Source organism: Budorcas taxicolor, chromosome 1, assembly GCF_023091745.1.
Source record: "Budorcas taxicolor isolate Tak-1 chromosome 1, Takin1.1, whole genome shotgun sequence".
NCBI lineage: Eukaryota > Metazoa > Chordata > Mammalia > Artiodactyla > Bovidae > Budorcas > Budorcas taxicolor.
The window spans coordinates 177,886,334-177,899,557 of NC_068910.1; the positions used below are offsets into that span (position 1 = coordinate 177,886,334).

General features: G+C 39.4%; 1 pseudogene; it reads right to left on the minus strand.

The window, feature by feature from the left end:
- Window positions 1-243: 243 nt before the first annotated feature.
- LOC128053003 (gamma-secretase subunit APH-1B-like) lies at window positions 244-12,932 on the minus strand (annotated as a pseudogene).
- Between the last annotated feature and the right edge of the window lie 292 nt (window positions 12,933-13,224).

A 13,224-nucleotide genomic window follows, 5' to 3' on the forward strand; every position in this document is an offset into this window, starting at 1 on the left:
AATAAATTTTAATTCAATTCAGCAAATTTCATCTCTATTCCATGCCCAGACATATCATGGGCCCAGATTTAGTCCACCATTGGATTCTTCATCTTTTTTTAATACTTGATTTTACTTATCCTTTTAAATTTATTCTAACATACTTCACATTATTTTGGGAAGTGGAAATGTATGGGAAACAGCAAGATTTTGCCTCAATATACCAGTTCTTGCAAGAAAAAGGCCACTGTTGTTCTGAATGCTTTATGGTGAATTAGGAGCCAATAGCTGCTGCTCTTCATTTTTTCCACATGGTGTCCTGTTCATATTCTGCAGTGCTGTGGAAACAACTGTCAAAGGCAGGGCACCCCAGCTGCCAGGGGGCAGTTCATCTGCCATAAGAAGAATGACAAGATTCTGACTTACAGTTCAATTCCAGATTTTTCTTAAAGGCAGGAGAGGGGAGAATGGGGGGAAACAAAGAAGAGTGAAGCTAAAACCAGGCTACGGTGTATACTTATGTTTTGAAAAAAGTTATCTACCAAACACAATTTCACAAATAAAAATCCTTTCCTTTTAAGCTAAATTACTGAGCTGGATTTTGCACCTGTCTCTCTTAACTGCTGAAAAAGTCCCAAATGGAGATGACATGACTGATGGCTTTTATCCATTGCATCTCCTGAGTTGAGACAAAAGAGCCACCTCCTATCAAAGTCATTTGCCAAGTTTTAGACAGATTATTTAAAAAGGTCTGACTTGATAGAATGCCATTCTCCCATATCATCCCACCGTCCTCATGTAAGAATTGAATCGCTAGTCTATGTCTGACGCAGGATACAGCATGCTTGGGGCTGGTGCATGAGGATGACCCACAGAGATGTTATGGGGAGGGAGGTGGGTGGGGGGTTCATGTTTGGGAACACATGTAAGAATTAAAGATTTTAAAATTAAAAAAATAAATAAATAAAAAGGTCTGACTTGAATCCTTTTTGACTTTGACTGCAGTGATCACATTGGCCACTAGACAGAGCTGTTTGTCTTAATTTTGAACACTACAGAGTTTAGAATTTTCAAGAGAAGTAGAAGCAATGAAAAGAGAAAACTATAAATAATAATATGTTTTATGAGAGAGGTACTCAAGTACACACTTAGTGCCCTTTTCTCTGCTGGTAGTACATAATTTCCAGATTGTTCTTCATTATCATTCAGGAGGCCGCAACTCAGTTTTCAAACTTCCACTCATCACCAGGAAGATTTCAATAGCTAATAAAGAATAATCAGCAAGTATTATGCAATTTGTTCCCTCTTCTGTAGTACAGTGGCTAAAGTCACAGTGACATCCTAGATCCTGAACTTTTTCTGGAAACTTCTGGGTAATTTATTCTCTGCTCTTTTCTATGAAGACTGTTTATTATTTTATAAGCATACATTTTGGAATTATAATGGTTCGTATTATTGTATATATTATAGATTTTACTCGCATAAAATACATTGAAGAATTGAAAATCACTGCCATTCACAAAGCACTGAGCCCAATTCACAAAGCACTGAATTCTGGGGTTTGGTTAGAATTACAGCGTCAAGGGGTTCTGCTGAGGAAGGCCCTAAACAGAGAACCCAGAAGCAGACCCTTAACCTGTATGTGTGTGTGTGTTAGTTGCTCGGTCTTGTCTGACTCTTTGCCACCCCATGGACTGTAGCCAGCCAGGCTTCTCTGTCCATGGAATTCTCCAGGCAAGAATACTGAAGTAGATTGCCATTCCCTACTCCACTTAATCTGTATACATGTCAGTCCTTTTTACTTTGTGAAGTATACAACCCCATGTGACCCCAAACAAAAGTTCTCAAATGTGATCTCTGGCACAAGTAGCATTTGTTAGAAATGCAGATTCTCTAGCCCCATCTCAACCCTACTGAATCAAACATTCTAGGGAAGAGGCCCTGTAGTCTGTTTTAATAAGTCTTTCAGGGGATTCTGATGTAAGTTAATATTTGAGATCTGTTGATATAGAGAAATAGCTTTCAAATGAAAGAGAGAAATCCAATTATTGAAAAATAAGCTTGGTGAAAAAGAAATAATATATGAAGCAGCAAAAAACACCAAAGAAGCTGCAATAAATGATCTCAAGATATAAGAAGATGCTCCGAAAGGTAGCTTCTAGAAATTAAATACATGATAAATATTTAATACAAATAATTAAATTTATTAAAATAGATTATATACAAAATAAAATAAAGTTTAATTAAAATAAAAATTCAAAGAAGGCCTTGAAGATAAAGTTGCAAAAAGTATCTATAAAGCTTTAAAAAACAAGAGATGAAAAATTGGAAAGAGTAGATAAAGAATTTAAAGGATAATAGACCCTCAGAATCTAATTTATAGGAGTTCTGCAGATGCATACGGAAAATTTCTCAGAGTTGAAATGTGTGAGTTCCTCAACTGAAATAGCCCACGCGGTGTGCAGCCCATGAGAAAAACCCACAATAAGGCAGATTAATGTGAAAGTTTATAACACCTGGTGAAAAAGAAGATCCTATGAGTTTGAGAGAAAAGTCAAAAGTCACACAGAAAGAAAAAGAAAATGAGAATAGCATCTGAATTTGCACAAGCAACACTGGAGTTAGAAAACTAAATAGAGCAAAATCTTAAAAAGTTGAAATGAAAATAAATTTTAGTCAAAATACTCTCCCCATCTAGTTAAGAATGTGCAAATGTGCAGGCATGTGACAGCTGACAAAATTAATCTCACCCTGTTTTCTTTCTTATGATGCAGCTGAACTAAATGCTCCAAAAAAGTAAGCAAATAAATCAAGAAATAGGAAAATATGGGATTAGGAAATAGTGGATCCAACAGGAAAATGACTAAGGATATTCTAGGATAATAACTATGCAGCCAGTCTGGAAAAGGACCTGTCAGATTAGAACAGGAAGTCGGAGTGGGGTTTCTAAGGAAAAAAAAAAATTGTATTATTTGATCATCTGGAAAATATCAGGAAGCATTGGAAAGATCTATCACATTAGTGATAGATCATAGAAAACTAAGCAGATTAAAAATGAGGCTATTACTAACTTTAGGAGAAAACAGGAAGTTAATATAAGAGAGAAAACATAATGCACATGGTATTGTGGTTAGCTCAGGAATTAACAATATTTGTTCCATCATACACATGTAAATGCTCACTTCCATCTAAACCACAAATTACCAAAAAAAGAGAAGAAAACAGAAACTGACAGACTATATGATGAAAAAGGTTAGAATTAAATGAAATTAAATAAAAAGAGGTTTAAAAATAATTTGCATTAATTTTATACCATTCTGTGGTTCCATATTCAGATACTGAACTCAACCAACTTCAGTTGGGAGTCAGTAAAGAACCCAGTTGAAATGGGCAAAAAGGTCTCAAATAGGCCCAGGATTACAGTGATTCTTAAAGTGTGGTCCCTGCACCAGAAGCACTTACACCATCTGGAAGCTTGTTAGAGATGCAAATTTGGGGGCCCATTCAAGATCTACTGAATCAGAACGTCCAGGCTTGGGTGCCCAGGAATAAAAAGTCTTCTAGGGGATTCTAATACATGCTAAAGTTTGAAAAATACAGACTTGTGAAAACTCATTCTCATCTGGGGCTGCAAAACACTGTTTAGAGTTGATCAGGGTTTCCAAATTGTTAAGGAAACAAAAGAAAACAAATTTAGGTACCAAGAACTTGACTGAACTTTACTAGCGTTTTCTCTGCAAGTTAGTTCATCTTATTCTCCATTAGTCTCTTATTTGATATCTGATTTATAATTTGGGGAGTAAATGTTAACCTTTACTAGGTGAAAAATTGAGTACATTGCCTCGACATTATCTAATGATTACACTTGTCAATCCTCTGTCTAGATATACAAGATATACAAGACCTCAAACAGAATCCCTAATGTAATTATTCTGAGTATCCACACCACTGTATGACTTACACCACTTTGAACAGTCCAGGGTTGCTGACCTCTTCTTGATGTATATTGATTGACCATCTTATTGGCTGACTTGCAGGGAACCAGTGCACATGCCTCATCAGTGAGAACAGGTTTGGAATTCTGTAGGTTGTTCTCTTACAGAAGAGTTTGGCTCCTGTTTTTCTAAGAAAGTTGAAATTTTGCTAACAGTTTTGACTTATCTAATAATATCATGCTCTTAATATTATAGTTGTGGTACTGAGCAAATGATCCCAAACTGAATTCATAAGCTTTTCTGTGCAAACCTTCCCCATTTCTCATACTTTCAGATTAGTGATTAGAACCACCATCTGACTGGTTGGTCAGGCTACAGACATGGGGACTGCCCACTAATTCATTCAATAAAAATTGAGTGCTTACTACATCCTGGGTATTCTAGGAACTGGGGATACAATAATGAACAAAACAAGACAAAAACTCCTTCCTTCACAGAGCTTACATTCTAAGTGATAACCAAAATATTATTTCTAATAACAAAAAATAAGTAAATTACTCTATACCATAAATCAAAAAGTGATGGGTAATAATAAGAAAACTCGGGATACTGTCACAGAGGTTGGAATGTTTAGTAGGATGACAATGAGAAGCCTCACTGAAAAGGTGATATTTAAAAAAAGACTTGAAGAAGGCACGGGTATGAACCATACTGGTATCTGGGCAGAACAAAAACAAAAATTGTAAGGTAAGCTCATGCCTGGAATGTTTGAGAAGAGCAGGATATTGGAGTGGGTGAGGTAGAGTGAGCTGGCAGGAAGGCAGGAGGGGGGAACCCACTGAGGCAACAGGGCTAGGGTTGGGATGTGTTGTACAGACTTTTTCATCCTTGTGGCCCACTGTGAAGATTTTAGCTTTCATTCTGCGTGAGATGGAAGCCACTGCAGGGTTCTGAGCTGAGGAGTGACATGACCTGACTCATCTGTTGAGAGGGATGCATTCCCATCTCTTTCACTGCCCCAGACAATTGCCATTGACAATCAAGTCTATTTCCTCTCTGTTTCTCAAATCTGTCCTATCTTTTTCCCCCCATCATCACTGTCAGCACACTAGTCCAGGAAGCCTTAATTTCCTACTTGAGTCATCTCAGTAGCTTCTTAGTAGATTTCCTGCCTCTGTTTTCTTCCCTCAAATTCATTCTCCACAGTGTATCCAAAGTAACCTCTCTGAAAATTTCATTGATTTGCACCTGTTGTTAAAGCTATCAATAGCCTTGTTTCTCCTGTAAATAAATCCTAAACTCAACATGACTTTCCATGGTCTGTTTCCCAGTCTCTAGCTTCATGTATCCTCTTGTCTCCTTCATAGGATACACTCTGCCCATATAAACTCATATAAACTTCGTCCCATGAGAAGATGATGTGTTCCTGTTTCTGAAACTTCACAGATCGTTATTACACAGAGACTTCCCTGATTTTAAAATTTGGATTGGTTTACCTTGGTTTTTTGCTCTTATATCACCCTCTACTTTCCTTCCACTGAATCTGCCGTTCCATATTTCCATTGTTTCATTATCTCTTTCCCCATTCTGCCCTTTGGCTTGGTGAGGACTGTCTGTCTTGCTCATTTTATCTCCAGTGCACTGTTTGTGACACATAGAAAATCAGGGGTGAATGGAGAATCGATGCCAAAACTTCTGATGGATGAGAACATTTTAAGGCCATTAATAAACTCCTTTTTGTTATAGCCAGGAGACACTCAAATATTTGTTGTATGCATGAAAGAAGGAATCAACAAATGAAAGATTTTTCTCGATCCTTTGTGTTCTGCTTATTTTCCGCATTGTCCAAATGCGCCTCAGTAATACGTTGTGTCGGCTCCCACTGGTCATATACATATATGGAGCAGGTAATGGCTTACACAGTGTAACCCGGTGGTTTTGCAAACATTCCTCACCAGGAATCCATCCCTGGAGGCACTGATATGAGCAGCACTGATTCCGGCCACCTTTGGACACATGATCAACTTCAGAAGACTCAAACAGCAATGACCTAAGTGGTGGGCAGCAGAAACAGTGACTTTAGGGGAGGTCGATAGTTTCCACACACAAAGAAGAAGCTTGATAATGGGTTCCAACTATAGTGCCATTTCATTTTTTTTTTTTAAGTTTGAATTCAGCAGAAGCCTCAGCACTGAGTGGATACTGAGATTTGTTCATGAGTACATCTAGAAGACCCTTAGATCTTCTAGCAATAGGTGGGCAGTTTTGGAGAACTTGAGATTCCTCAGTTATTACTAGATGGGCATGCATGATTTCTGTCTTTGCCATTAACTTGTCGGAACTCGAACGTTTTATTCTCAGCCTGCTGTGACCTAGAGAAACATAAGTTACTATCTTATAGGTAGTACCATTGGACTCCCCAGCAAATCATCAACCTATGAAAAAAGGAAAGCTAAATGTATTAAAACTTGCTGTAGCAAGGGAGACCACCACCTTACCAATCCCAGCAGTGTCTCAGAATATGGAAGTCAGAAGTTGTCTAATTTTAGGGCTTTGGGGTCTGAGCTCAAAGTAGTTTTGAGGTAGGTCTTTCAAGACGAAGACCTGATCTGGACTGGGCAACGTTTGTAATGTACTAGTTTGGAGTTAGTAGACCCTATGACACAAGGGTCTTGAAACAAGCCTTCACGAGGAAACTTTGTATGATAAGCAAGCATTTGCCAAGGTGAGAAGACTCTTGTTTCCATTAATTATCTGTGGGAAATTTCCTGAAGCAAACAGTGAATTTTTTAAAATTGGTTTATAGCTTTATCTTTCCCAGGCAAAGTTTCCTGGAATAAACAACTAATTCATGTTGACAGAGCTGATCTATATTCTTTTATTTATTTATTTATTTATTTTTTGGTGACAAACAGTCTTTTTATTGTTTGCTGGAAAATACTATTGAATGCACTGATTTGTGCAAGCTATATATGACATAAGAGTATAACTTAAATGAAATGATAAATATTGCACATAAAGACAGTGCCCACTCCTCTGAACACTATATTTAATGGAATGAAGTCTCTTATTAAATGAGAATTTAAAAGCTACAATCATAAAGTAAAGCGTTCTAAGCAAAGAAGTTTAAAATTCTTTAGTTGTGACATCTAGTTTGTCTCTCTTGCTAGGAGTGGTGAGGCCCAGCGAAAACTTAGCCAACAAAAAGCCAGCACTCTCAGGACCTCTTCCCAGGAAGCATGCTGCTGGTGCCCAAGACAGGCTGGCGCCCTGGCTTCCCTGGAGCCCTTAGGCCCACTCTGACCATTAGTCCCTGCGTATCTGTCACTCTCAGCAAACAATGAAAAGTGATTGACGGCAAAAATACAATATTGGGAACAAAAGCCATTTCCTATTTTCTATACAGTCTACAGACACCATTTGTTCCTTTCAGCTATGTGTTCACAAAGATGCTCTAAAAGAGGCTGCTCCTATTATATTGCCAGATAGGCAGGCCAGGATCAAAGGCAACAAAACTCCAGCTTCAACTCCTAACTCAAATGAGTTTAAAAAAGACAAATTTATTAGAGAGTCAAAATCAGTCTCTATGATGTACATGGCAACATAGTCAAGTGCTGCAACAATATTCACTTTCCAAGATCAACTTGGAACATAGCCACATTTTCCTTCAAACTAAGAAAGCTCTGTATGGAGACGAACACAAGATTAACACCATCACCTCCTCTCCAAACACTGTCAGGGCTCAGAAAACTCATCACAAGTAACAAATGCAAAAAAATAAAAATAAATGAAGCACGTCTTAATATATACACAGCAACAAAGGAAGACTGCTCTCCTCCTGGGTTTCCTTGGCACTCACTCAATCAAGGATTAGCCAACAATTTTCTAACCTAAGACATTAGTCTCACCATCAAAGAAAATTTTCTTGTCCAAGATGTTTTTTTAAATGGTATTTCACAGTGGTCTAAACTGCTTACTTAAGATTAAACTACTAATGCACAGGGGACATTCTCTGAGCTCAAATATGAGTAATACTAATATTCTCAGATTTTTCTAGACTTCACAGATCCACAAATGTTTTATCAGACTATTCATTTAAGAGAATCGTAAGTCAACAGTAATAAACCAACTCTACATTTTTCTTACCCTGTTTATCAAAGAACACCATGCTCCAATAGGAATGAAGCCTAGTTCAACAGGTATCTTATTCCCTTCAACTCTGCACAATAAATGTCACTGTTTAGTCTCTATGCCTTTGACCCTTGTATGACTCACCTAAAGAAAATCTTGTATAAAAGTGGAAGACAGCAAACCCCAGCAGGAGCCGTGGTATTAGTGCTCAAGTAGACTTTAGGGGAATAACTGTAATTTCTTATGGAACTGTTTACAGCCTTGCTAGAAACCTTACTCCTCTTGAAACCCTAGATCAAATAATTTGAATTATTTAAACATAAGAGGGGATTTCATTGATAAAGGTCTAGTTTATGTGTAAGGTTCTGGTCCCTGGACAGATGTGCAGCTAGCCCAAATTAACTGGCCATGTTTCCATTTTAAACATGTCCATTATTCTCCCCCCACCATAATTCTTCCATCCCTCATGTCACTGGTGAGCCCTCTCATTGCTGCTTCTATTTCTTTTGGCTGTTCTACTGTACATACAAGCTTCACCGAGTTCCCACTTGAATATGCAGGGAATTTCCATTTCTCACAGAACATCAGCTCCCTAGAAACTATCAACTTGGAACAATTTCTAATTAGTAAAGGCACAATTCTCCTTTATAAAGGAAACCAAAAGTGACATTTGGAAGTTGAACAAACATCTTATGTACTAAGTCACTTCAGTTGTGTCCAACTATTTATGACCCTGTGGACTGTAGCCCTCAGGCTCCTCTGTCCATGGGATTCTCCAGGCAAGGACACTGGAGAGGGTTGCCGTGCTCGCCCCAGGGATGGAATGTGCTTCTCTTACATCTCCTGCATTGGCAGGCAGGTTCTTTATCACTAATGCCACCTGGGAAGCCCAAACAAACATTGTTGATATTCCTAAAAAGTGAATGCTGTATGTGCTACCAAAACCTAAGGGCATTTACCATATCTAAAGAGTATATGGATTATGTAAAAGCATGAATATGGTATTTTAGGACATATTTCCAGTTTTCCACTATACCATTTGGATGGAAGTGTTAGTCAGTAATACAGGACAAGCTAAAAGTGTGAACACCACCCTCCTGGCTTCTTTTCCGCCCAAATTTCCACTAGCTTCCAGTGAACCCTGTCCCAGGGTAATCACTTGGCAAACCTGCAGAGCTGCTCAGAGATAAAACAGTGGGCTTCATGTCAATGAATCCAGCAGCCAGCATTCAGCAGGTAAATGCTGTGTGGGGACACACCCAGAAAAGGCTAAACAGCAGTTCAGTTCAGTCGCTCAGTCGTGTCTGACTCTTTGTGACCCCATGGACTGCAGCACACCAGGCCTCCTTGTCCATCACCAACTCCTAGAGTTTAGCCAAACTCATGTCCATTGAGTCAGTGATGCTATCCAACCATCTCATCCTCTGTCATCCCCTTCTCCTCCCACCTTCAATCTAACCTGGCATCAGGGTCTTTTCAAATGAGTCAGTTCTTTGCATCAGGTGGCCAAAGTATTGGAGTTTCAGATTCAACATCAGTCCTTCCAGTGAATATTCCAGACTGATTTCCTTTAGGATGGGCTGGTTGGATCTCCTTGCAGTCCAAGGGACTCTCAAGAATCTTCTCCAACACCACAGTTCAAAAGCATCAATTCTTTGGTGCTCAGCCTTCTTCACAGTCCAACTCTCACATCCATACACGACCACTGGAAAAACCATAGCCTTGACCAGATGGACCTTTTGGCAAGGTAATGTCTCTGCTTTTGAATATGCTGTCTATGTTGGTCATAACTTTTCTTCCAAGGAGTAAGCGTCTTTTAATTTCATGGCTGCAGTCACCATCTGCAGTGATTTTGGAGCCCCCAAAATAAAGTCAGCTACTGTTTCCACTCTTTCCCCATCTATTTGCCATGAAGTGATGGGACCAGATGCCATGATCTTAGTCTTCTGAATGTTGAGTTTTAAGCCAACTTTTTCACTTTCCTCTTTCACTTTCATCAAGAGGATCTTTAGTTCTTCTTTGATTTGTGCCATAAGGGTGGTGACATCTGCATATCTGAGGTTATTGATATTTCTCCCAGCAATCTTGATTCCAGCTTGTGCTTCATCCAGCCCAGTGTTTCTCATGATGTACTCTGCATATAAGTTAAACAAGCAGGGTGACAATATACAGCCTTGACGTACTTCTTTCCTGATTTGGAACTAGTCTGTTGTTCCATATCCAGTTCTAATTGTTGCTTCCTGACCTGCATACAGATTTCTCAGGAAGCAGGTCAGGTGGTCTGATATTTCCATCTCTTGAAGAATTTTCCAGTTCGTGGTGATCCACACAGTCAAAGGCTTTGGCATAGTCAGTAAAGCAGAAATAGATGTTTTCTGGAACTCTCTTGCCTTTTTGATAATTGAACAGATGTTGGCGATTTGATCTCTGGTTCCTCTGCCTTTTCTAAATCTGGCTTGAACATCTAGAAGTTCACTGTCCATGTACTGTTGAAGCCTGGATTGGAGAATTTTGAGCATTACTTTGCTAGTGTGTCAGATGAGTGCAATTGTGCAGCAATTTGAGCATTCTTTGGCATTGCCTTTCTTTGGGATTGGAATGAAAACTGACCTTTTCCAGTCCTGTGGCCACTGCTGAGTTTTCCAAATTTGCTGGCATATTGAGTGCAGCACTTTCACAGCATCATCTTTCAGGATTTGAAATAGCTCCACTGGAATTCCATCACCTCCACTAGCTTTGTTTGTAGTGATGCTTCCTAAGGCCCACTTGATTTCACATTCCAGGATGTCTGGCTCTAGATGAGTGATCATACCATTGTGATTATCTGGATCATGAAGATCTTTTTTATATAGTTCTTCTGTGTATTCTTGCCACCTCTTCTTAATCTATTCTGCTTCTGTTAGGTTCATACCATTTCTGTTCTTTATTGAGCCCATCTTAGCATGAAATGCTCCCTTGGTATCTCTAATTTTCTAGAAGAGATCTCCAGTCTTTCCCATTCTATTGTTTTCCTCTATTTCTTTGCACTGATTGCTAAGGAAGGCTTTCTTATCTCTCCTTGCTATTCTTTGGAACTCTGTATTCAGATGGGTATATCTTTCCTTTTCTCCTTTACCTTTAGCTTCTTTTCTTTTCACAGCTATTTGTAAGGCCTCCTCAGACAACCAATTTGCTTTTTCGCATTTCTTTTTCTTGGGGAAGGTCTTGATCCCTGTCTCCTGTACAATGTCATGAGCCTCTGTCCATAGCTCATCAGGCACTCCATCAGATCTAATCCCCTGAATCTGTTTCCCACTTCCACTGTATAATATTAAGGGATTTGATTTAGGTCATACCTGAATGGCCTAGTGGTTTTCCCTACTTTTTTCATACGCACATAAATTCCTGGTTTTATAATATCTTCCCAGGAAGTCAGGAATAATTGGTTTTTTAGTTAAAGAAAATGAATCTATGCTCAAAATAATGTAATGCTTCAAAAAAGCAAAATCTATAAGGGAAAACCTACAGAAAAATACAGTTTCACAATCAATAGCTTACTTTGGTTAAATTGGCATAGTAAGTCAGTGCAATTTTGTATTTATAAGCACATCCTTTCACATTTTCAGAAATCAGAGTACTGTGAAGTGAAAAAGTTCACAGAGGTGATAGCCTTTTAGCCTTTTGTGACTTCAGAACTCAGAAAGATGAAGGTTAACCAGGATTTGATACTCAGATAGTTACTTGCTCAACACAGACTGGAGACAAACTCAGTCAGGGGACAGCTGAACATCTCATTTTTATTTACTTACAGAATTCTCAGATAGTTCCTACTTGGACATCAGTAGATTTCCACCTGGATGCACATCAGCATTATCTGAGAAGCTTAAAAAAATTATCAAATACCAGATCAATTAAACCTGGAGGTGGAGCCCAGAAATCAGTACTCTACATTTTACCAGGTGATTTTGACTTGCAGCCAGACTACATACCACTGATGTATCCTTTTCAGAAAGTTGTAGCATGAAGGCTATATCATATCTAGCCAGCTTTGTTTTTTCCAAATTTCACCAGGAAAAGGGATTTATAGAAAAAGACACAGTTGTGCTTCTTCTAAAGATGCAACTTACCATTTCAAAAGTGCTGGTCCTTGGAGGCTGTCTGGAGCACTGGTTGAAGAGGAGCATGTCCTAGTCTTGGTAGAGCAGGCAGCATTTCAGGCTTTGGCAGAAAAGGAGAATGGCCAGGTGCCTGTGAGAACCGGCATGATGCACATTGGCACCAGATTTAACCCACAGTGAGTATTCCTGAGGCTTGGGACTGACACCAGAAGATGGGTGAGAATGACAAGAAGGGTGTACCATTTTTTCTTCTCACAGGCACTTCCAAAAACACGATGCTCTAGAACACGTGCAGCAATGTGTCCACCAGTGTCATGAAAGCTGAATTTCCGAAGCACTGGAGAGGGTCTCAAAGAATGCCTACTGTGCCTGGCCCCAGAGAGTCAGACAGAGTATTTACAGAGGAAAATGCTCCACTCATGATTTCAAAGCCCAAGCCAGAAACATAAGCCAGCAGTCCGTAGAGGGTGCTCTCACCTGGGTTTATCCTCTTCAAGCCCTCACTGGCTTAAAAAAAAAAAAAGTTTATAACATGCAAACCGGCACATTTCTTGCATAAGGACAGACTAACCCTCCGAATATCGGCAGACATTTCCGCACTGGTCCATCTTTGATGTCAGTAATGACTGCTGTCATAAACCAAACAAGGGAGGAAAGCAGCAGAGACACCGACCAGAAGAACTCTGCGATGAGGAGAAAGTTGATGTGCAATGGCGTTGGCCATGGTGAAGAGGCAGAACTGGAGCACAGGTGCCAAGGCAAGTGCAGCTCAGAACAAGGCCGCCGTCATGGCAACCGTAGAAGCCTGCGGGCGGGGGTGGGAGGGGGCGGTGATGGGCGGCTCAGCTGATCCGTATTCTTAATTAAGCCATATTAACACAGATGGTCTCAGCACTCATACCTTTTAATTGCTCTCACTCAAATACTTCGGGACCTTTATGTGTCCAAGTAGTTTCCAAGGACAGGTTCCAAAAAGGAGAGAGTGCAGTTATAAAGCCTGACAATTGAAAAGACAGAAGTATGGGCAGCGTTGAGAAAACGAGGGTAACAAAAATAAACTTACCTTTGTACAATTTTGCTTG